Here is a 9,180-nt window from a genome sequence, read left to right on the forward strand (position 1 = left end):
CTGCAATGAGCTATAATCACACCACTGTACTCAGGCCTGGGTGACAGAGCAAGACTCTGTCTCAAAACCAAACCAAAACAAACAAAAAACCAAAACAGCCTGGTTTGTTGCCTTTTATAGATGTTCCAAAGCTCTGCTCCTTTCAATCAGCTTTCTATGTCTTAGTTGGAAATAAGACCAGACAGACAAGAATTATCTCACATTTTGAGAAAGCTTCTCATATGAAAAGCACAAAGGCAACTAACTAGCTAACTAGCTTACCTAATAACTTAATACAGCATATAATAAAAAGCAGATAAATTTGAGAGCAGAGTAAACTTTATGAAAAAAAGATATTACTTCTGTGAAACAGGACCTGGTTTATACAGAAAAAGATAATCAAAATTATTCTCAAGAAAAAGCTTTTCCTCCAAATAACAAACAAACACTTTTAAAAAAAGGATTAGAAGATAATGTCAAAGAAATTGGTTAGAAAATAGAACTCACTTTTTAATGATTGCCATTCTAACTGGTGTGAGATGGTATCTCATTGTGGTTTTGATTTGCATTTCTCTGATGGCCAGTGATGATGAGCATTTTTTCATGTGTTTTTTGGCTGCATAAATGTCTTCTTTTGAGAAGTGTCTGTTCATGTCCTTCGCCCACTTTTTGATGGGGTTGTTTGTTTTTTTCTTGTAAATTTGTTTGAGTTCATTGTAGATTCTGGATATTAGCCCTTTGTCAGATGAGTAGGTTGCGAAAATTTTCTCCATTTTGTGGGTTGCCTGTTCACTCTGATGGTAGTTTCTTTTGCTGTGCAGAAGCTCTTTAGTTTAATGAGATCCCATTTGTCAATTTTGTCTTTTGTTGCCATTGCTTTTGGTGTTTTAGACATGAAGTCCTTGCCCATGCCTATGTCCTGAATGGTCATGCCTAGGTTTTCTTCTAGGGTTTTTATGCTTTTAGGCCTAACATTTAAATCTTTAATCCATCTTGAATTGATTTTTGTATAAGGTGTAAGGAAGGGATCCAGTTTCAGCTTCCTACATATGGCTAGCCAGTTTTCCCAGCACCATTTATTAAATAGGGAATCCTTTCCCCATTGCTTGTTTTTCTCAGGTTTGTCAAAGATCAGATAGTTGTAGGTATGCGGCATTATTTCTGAGGGCTCTGTTCTGTTCCATTGATCTATATCTCTGTTTTGGTACCAGTACCATGCTGTTTTGGTTACTGTAGCCTTGTAGTATAGTTTGAAGTCAGGTAGTGTGATGCCTCCAGCTTTGTTCTTTTGGCTTAGGATTGCTGGAGAGGGTGTGGAGAAATAGGAACACTTGTACACTGTTGGTGGGACTGTAAACTAGTTCATCCATTGTGGAAGTCAGTGTGGCGATTCCTCAGGGATCTAGAACTAGAAATACCATTTGACCCAGCCATCCCATTACTGGGTATATACCCAAATGACTATAAATCATGCTGCTATAAAGACACATGCACACGTATGTTTATTGCGGCACTATTCACAATAGCAAAGACTTGGAACCAACCCAAATGTCCAACAATGATACACTGGATTAAGAAAATGTGGCACATATACACCATGGAATACTATGCAGCCATAAAAAATGATGAGTTCATGTCCTTTGTAGGGACATGGATGAAATTGGAAATCATCATTCTCAGTAAACTATCACAAGAACAAAAAACCAAACATTGCATATTCTCACTCATAGGTGGGAATTGAACAATGAGATCACATGGACACAGGAAGGGGAATATCACACTCTGGGGACTGTGGTGGGGTGGGGGGCGGGGGGAGGGATAGCATTGGGAGATCTACCTAATGCTAGATGACGAGTTAGTGGGTGCAGCGCACCAGCATGGCCCATGTATACATATGTAACTAATCTGCACATTGTGCACATGTACCCTAAAACTTAAAGTATAATAAAAAAAAGAAAAAAAAGAAAATAGAACTAAAAGAAAGACGAACAGGTATTCAAGTACTGACTAACTGGAATTTTGGAAAGATGGAACAGGTAAAATTATGGAAATTATCAAACAAGTGATGTAAGGCATTTTCAATGATGAAATTACTGAGTCTAAAATAGATAATAAAAAACTCTAAGGCATATATCATGAAACTTCAAAACACCAAGAATAAATAAGAGCTCCTTTAGGTACCAAAATGAGAAATGAAGTCACCATCAAAAGTTCAGGTTGGGTATCAGTGTGGTACTGGATTTTGAGGCAGCAAATCTAGGCACCAAAACACAATGAAGCTCTGTGAAGAAATCATGATAAAATCTTCCTAATATTTAATATTGGTCATCACACTTTGTTTAAATTTTTCAATCATTTCTCATAATGAGGGTTTAAGGTCCACAGTCCTAAGAATGGTGTGTCCGATCACTCCCAGGCTGAATCCAGGTGTCTTTCCCATGTTTCTGTCATCACTCTTCACATGAAAAATTAAGATTTTTATATAAGGCAAGTTATTTACCCAATGTTTCCCCGAACATTTTGTACATGTCCATGTCTTTTGCCTTAATGTAAGCCTGAGGGAAAGACACTTATTCTTTCTTCTATTCTTCTATTATTCTAATAATTCCACACCCAGTTCAAAAGTTTTCTCCTCCTTCGAGTCTTCCCCATCCCTCCTCTCATCCAAGTCAAGAACAATTAATCACTCTGCTGTGCTCCCGTGATTTAAAATAATAAGAGTTTTTCTATCCAATGTCATCACATTATAACATAATAATAACATAATGTTATGTTATAACATAACATAAAAATCATAGAACATGATTTTTACCTTCCCCTCACAATTTTGAGCTCCTTGTGAGTATGGCTCATGTTTTTGCTTTATTATATTATTATATATTTAAATTTGCTTTATATACATAAGATCACAGCCAAGGAGGTTAACCATAATTTCAAATTTTTGTACCAGCCACTTGTGCTTTTCACATTTGAAAATAATAATCATTCTGTTTGCTTCAAACAGTGATCTATAAAATTGTTTAGACAATAATTAAGGGCATTTTCTTCTTTAGGATAATAAGAATATTAAATGATGTATTGAATATACTACTAAAGAAACGACTTTTTGATTATAGTCTCTGCATTGAAGATTGGTAGGAATTTTTCTAATTTTCAAATCTTCCCACAACCTCTTTATTCAAAGAAATATTGTCTTTGAAATAATTTGTGTGAAAAATTTACGAATCAAAAATTAACTCACAAGATGATATTACCATAATCACTCATTTAACAAGTCTCCTAAGTATTTTCTGTATCAGTTTTCTTGATTATAAAATGTCAATAATATGAACACACTCTTAATGTAACAGAATATTTAATTACATCTGTTTCCCTCAACCCACCAAAGTCATTTAATAATTATATTGGCTGTTTTCACTGATTGGCAGGAGGCTCTTCCACTAATGCCCCCCATGGTTTCCACTGCATCGTTTTTCTCACCACATTTAGTTCATTTTCAGCCTGATGAATCACCTCTTCTATTTGGCCACCTTGAAGTTGGTCTTCTAATTTTTTAACATCTGGTTCTACTTTAAGCATAGCTAGCTTCTCATTTGTAATCTGTTCTGTACACTTTTTATATGCTGCATTTTTAGGGATTTGCTCAAGAACATCAAGGATCTTTGTGTACAATATTCTTAGCCTCTCATGTGGATTCTCACATACAGCCAATCTCACAGGACCAGTAGTCTTCTTCAGCACACCTTGTCCCATATTTAATTACTCTTTGCATCCCAGTGCCTAGCTTCATGCCTGCATAAAGTGATAGTAAATATCTGTTAAATTGAAATGAATCAATAAACATTCTAAAGTAAAAACCAAAACATCACAGCCACAGTAGGGCCTATAGGACATGTCTGAAATCTACTCAACATTTAATTAGTGGTTTCTTGGTAGATTGATATAGAAATTCAATTTTTCTCTGATCTGTGAACAAGACATTTCTTTTATCCATTAGCCAAATGTGCTATATCAACTAATTGGGATGGGGTGATTTCTCTCTTCTAATAGATGTACACTTACTCCCATCAATATAGGGTACTAAAACATTTTCATATTATCTTTTTGTTTTTCATTCTCCTAGAAAAGTCATTGTCAGAAGAGAACAGGGATGCAAGCTTAAAATTAGTTAAGTGAAAACAGGGTCATCTCTTGGAAATTTTATTTAAAAAAATTTTCTCCTGTTTGGCAGAGTTATAATTCTGCCATAACAGGTATCATAAAATTTATAAAAGAATAGGCACATTTACTTGGGGGCAATGCTCTAAAATTTCAAATGATGGGAAACATGCCAACCTCTAGCATGAATAAACTTTAATCAAAATGAGCTGCATATTTCAATTTTCTAAATCTGGAATTAAAAAAAAAACAGGGACCATTTTCTTCAAATGTTGAACAGCATCATGTTTGAGAGAAGACAGTTAATTTAAAACATTAGAGGAAAATTGATGGAGTTGTTAATGGAAAATGGAAGATTACAGCTTTTAGTGACATGTTAGACAAGCACATTTAAACAATTTAAAAGTGCTTTTCCCCCACAGGATCACTTATGTCTCATTTCTGAGTTGTCAGTGTATCTAATTCATTCCAGCTGCTTCTGATTAGTTCATCTTTTTGAAGCGATGCAGTTTCATTGTGATAAGAGAAATGTATCTTTTCTTATGCATATGCAAAAAAAGCTCTCAGCAGTATCCATCAAGGGTCCTTATGATGATTAAGCTACATTTCAAAGATAAGAGTCTGACCAAATAGCCAGGACATCAGAGATGAAGTTTTCAAATGACCAAGCATTTGAGAACTCTATGCACTCCACATCTTAAAAATCTTCAGGATTTTGCCTAGAAAAGTCTAATCCATGCATCACTCTTAAAAAAAAATAGACAAAAAGGTGTATGTGTGTCTGTGGTGTTTCAAAGCAAGGAATATGTGACCCATATCTTATTTTATACTAAAGTTACTGTGTCATCCCAAAAGAAAGAAGGGTTCCAAGCTGCTGGAGTGGATCCAGACAAGGAGCACTGGTGGGTGAGTGTCTTTTCATTTGGAACTAAACAAGCAGAAGGTAGTGAGAGTTTGAATATCAGGTGCCTGCTATAATGTGTAAGGACAGAGCTTTGAACCAGAGCTGTAGAACTCAGTTTCACTGGGTGAGTTTGTCAGTATAGACCTTATAGAAACCATCCCACAGGAGATCACAGGTGACTTCTAGGAGGTGGTTGTACTCCTGTACAATCTGACATGGAACTTTGGACTAAAAGTTGTCGCTAGAGAAGAAAAGTGGATTCTCAGAGCTCATGGGGCTAAGAAAGGCAACATCAGATCCCCCAAAATACGGCCAAATAATTGTTCTATTCTGTCACGTGTTAGCATTACTGCCCTATCCAAAAACTCTCATTGCATACCTGGTAAGAGCAAATACATTTCCAACCACATTTTCATACTTCCTTTCTTCCTTAAAATCCATTTTCCCATTTTCTGAGAAGGCTGGGAGGCAAGTCTGTAAATCTGTCTTCTCTCTGTATGGGATCACTTGGGTAGAAAAAAGAACCAGCTCTTTCACCTTCAGAACTAGAGAATGAGCCTCTAACCAGATTACAACATTGGGCAAAAGTTTGATACTATTATTAAGTATATTGATTATATTTTGAAGACACTTTCTATCAGTGCTTCTTGAGAGTGAAACCTAAGGAAGTACCAGACACCTAGTGGCCCTGGCTGAGGTGGAGGCTTTAGCAGAGGGTCAGAAGCATTTCTTATTGAGTGACGGACAATGCATTTTAGAGAAGGAACCAGTATAGTCTGATCCTGAGACGATTTATCCAACAACATAGAGAGAGTGCCTACTGCTCAGTAACCTAGGAAATCAAATGCTAAACCCCATGGTTGAACATGAAACCCATTTAAAAAGTGATAGATTAAAGTATGCATGTATGGAAGATCAGAAGCTCAGTGTCTCTGCAGTTGTGAGGCTATGTCAATCCTTTTTCTTCTCCCTTTTCTAAAACTCATAACACAACTGGCAGAGAAGCTGTCACTATAAAAATGGTTAGAGATAGATATTACTGGATTTTTTCACAAGGTGCAGGTGAGGTTTAATTTTGCAATATAAATTTTCCTTTGGGGTACCATTTGGAAAATTGTTTGTATAACTGTACCTGCTATAAAATGACAACTTTTACATTTCTTAATGTCTGTTGACCTGCTGCTTTTACAGCAATCATAAGGTGTTTTTGTTGTTATTAATACAGTAATTGTTCATGATGGGTTTCTCCCAGAAAAGCTATCATTTACATTGCTTGATGATAATTCTCACTGTTGCACTTTGTGTAATGAGAGAGCTATGTAGAGCTATTTGTCTATGTAGACAAAGACACCTGTTTTTCACATTTTCCTGTCCCAAGTACTAATTTTTCTTCTATACTATATACCTTTCTCTAGTGTTATATTGATACCATTCTCACTGGGCATCATATTTAGGCTACTAGTCTTTAAATAATTAAAACATATGTGCTCCAAGTTGACAGTAAAATGTTTTTCCAAAGCTAAAGGACAATAGTAGTTTTTCACCACCCAACATTTAACTTATGATCATCAATCCCTAGATTCCAAAAAATTGAAAAAAGTCAAGCATCAAGACCACTTCAAAGGCTGACAATGAAGACAGAAAAATATTTAGCACTTAGAAAGCACTGGAACTGGGGTTTACCTTGACCTCCTGAAAGAAACAAGATAATGACAGAGCTTGGGCAGCATGTTCCAGGACACCTGACAAAGTTGGGTCTCTTTGGATGTGTATAGCATTCCTCATCCTGGCTCCCATTTTTATGACTTCTCCAGATTTGGTAGCATTAAATATTTCTGCATAGAAGATGCTTTGTTCCTGACCAGGAAATAAAACATTTATCAGTGTAAAGGAATTGTTAGCCAAAATATGAAAATGCTCCATGACTATATAGGTACTGGAATTTAAACTCAGGAGTGTTTGACTCCAAGGTTAAATTTTTGTACCCTATGTTCTGCTGCTTCTCTAACAATGTGCCTGAAGCGCTATCTGGGGGCCTGCTTGCCATGACTCAAGGAATAAATGATAGCCATGGAGAGGGACCGGGCAACAACTAAAGGGATTGATAGGCTGCTACAATTGTGGTTTGTCAGATGCTTGTTTCTCTGCAATGTTTAGATAGAATGCAGCTGGGAGGTTCTGGATAAATGCAGTATTTATTGTTAGCTATGGCTCACTGCCTATAATTGCTAATATACTTGCTTTCCATAATGAGATGGAGCTGAGGAACAAATACCCTTCAGAAATCCTTTTGCCTCCTTTCTTTAAACATTAGGAAAGAGCTACTCTAAGTAGTCCATTATGCTTCCTGGTACCAGGACTCCAACCTGATCCCACTGAATCATTTGAGCTGAGGGGGTCTTCAAAATGAAAGGCACAACCCCACTATTCAGTAGTGAACTGTAAAAGAAAATAAATGTAAAAAGAGTATTTACAGGAGTTGGGAAAGAGTTTTTGTGTCTGCAGGAGTTGGGAAAGAGTTTTTGTGTGTAAGTAATACCCTCTGCTCTATCAGGTATTACTTATAATACCTGATACAATGTAAATGCTCTAAAATAATTGTTATACTAAATATGGAGGGTCAGTTGTATTCTGGTACTTATGTATTTTCTCAGGGCATCCAGAGCACTTGCCATTCCTAGTTCCCCAGGTCCAATTGGCATGATGTCATCAGTATGTGCAACAGTGGGACATGTAGCAGCTTGCTCGGCTGTCCAAAAGTTCTGTAGACTATATTACAAGCAGAGAGCAGGAAAATTTCACATAACCTAGGGCAAGACGGTGAATGTGTTCAAAACTCTAATTTAAAATTGGTAGGATGATATATTTTAGAAACATTTTCATCAATATGATCAAAATTTTAATGATTAGCACTTAAGCTTCAATTTTGTAGAAAATTCACATATGTAAGGTGTCTCATTTCCTGATAAAGTCCACTAAATAAAATACATGGAGTGAATTTATTTTTGGATTTTTTCTCTTTTATTGATATATAATATTTTCATATTTATGGAGTACATGTGTTCATTACATGCATAGAATATGTAATTATCAAGTCATGATTTTGGGGCTGCCATCACCTTGAGTGTTCATGATTTTTATTTATTGGTATGATTTTAAGTTCTCTCTTCTAGTTACTTTGAAATATATGTAATATTGTTGCTAAGTATAGTCACCATAGTCTGCTATTAAATATTAGAACTTCTTCTGTCTAACTGTATGTTAGTACTCATAACCAGTCTCTCTTCATTCCCCTTTCCTCATCTACTCTTCCCAGTCTCTGGTATCTATCATTCTATTCTCTATGTCCACAAGATCAAATTTTCTAGCCTTCACATATGAGTGAGAAGATATGATATTTGTCTTTCTGTGCCTGACTTATTTTACTTAACATAACGTCTGGTTTCATCCATGTTGCTGAAAATGACATGATTTATTTTTTTTAATGGCTTAATAGTATTCCATTGTGTATATATACCACATTTTCTTCATCCATTAGTCTGTTGGTGAGCGCTTAGGTTGCTTCCAAATCTTGGCTACTGTGAATAATGCCACAATAAACATGTCAGTGCAGGCATCCCTTTGATATAGCTGATTTCTTTTCCTTTGGATAGCTGCCCAGTAGTGAGATTGCTGGATTATATGGTAGTTCTATTTTTACTTTTCTTGAGAAATCTCCATACCATTTTCCATAGTGATGTACTAATTCACATTTGCACCAACAGCATGTAAGAGCTTTTCTCCACATCCTCATTAGTATCTGTTATTATTTGTCTTCTTAATCACAGCCATTCTGACTGAGATAAGATGATATCTCATTGTGGTTTTGATTTGCATTTCACTAATGGTTAGTGATAATGAGCATTTTTTATATACATGTTGGCCATTTGTATGTCTTCTTTTAAGATACGCCTATTCATGTCATTGGCCCATTTTTAAATGAGATTATTTATTTTATTACTCTTGAGTTGTTTGAGTTAGACTTGTATATTCTGGATATTAGTCCCCTGTTGTAAGAGTAAATTGCAATTATTTTCTCCTATTCAAGAGGTTGTTCCTTCACTCTTTCGGTTGTTTCTTTTGCTGTACAGAAGAATTTT

General features: G+C 35.8%; 1 pseudogene; it reads right to left on the reverse strand.

Annotated features, from left to right (window-relative positions):
* Positions 1 to 3,378: 3,378 nt before the first annotated feature.
* LOC100977724 (NADH dehydrogenase [ubiquinone] 1 alpha subcomplex subunit 5-like) lies at positions 3,379 to 3,732 on the reverse strand (annotated as a pseudogene).
* Between the last annotated feature and the right edge of the window lie 5,448 nt (positions 3,733 to 9,180).

Source organism: Pan paniscus, chromosome 5, assembly GCF_029289425.2.
Source record: "Pan paniscus chromosome 5, NHGRI_mPanPan1-v2.0_pri, whole genome shotgun sequence".
In the NCBI taxonomy this organism is placed as follows: domain Eukaryota; kingdom Metazoa; phylum Chordata; class Mammalia; order Primates; family Hominidae; genus Pan; species Pan paniscus.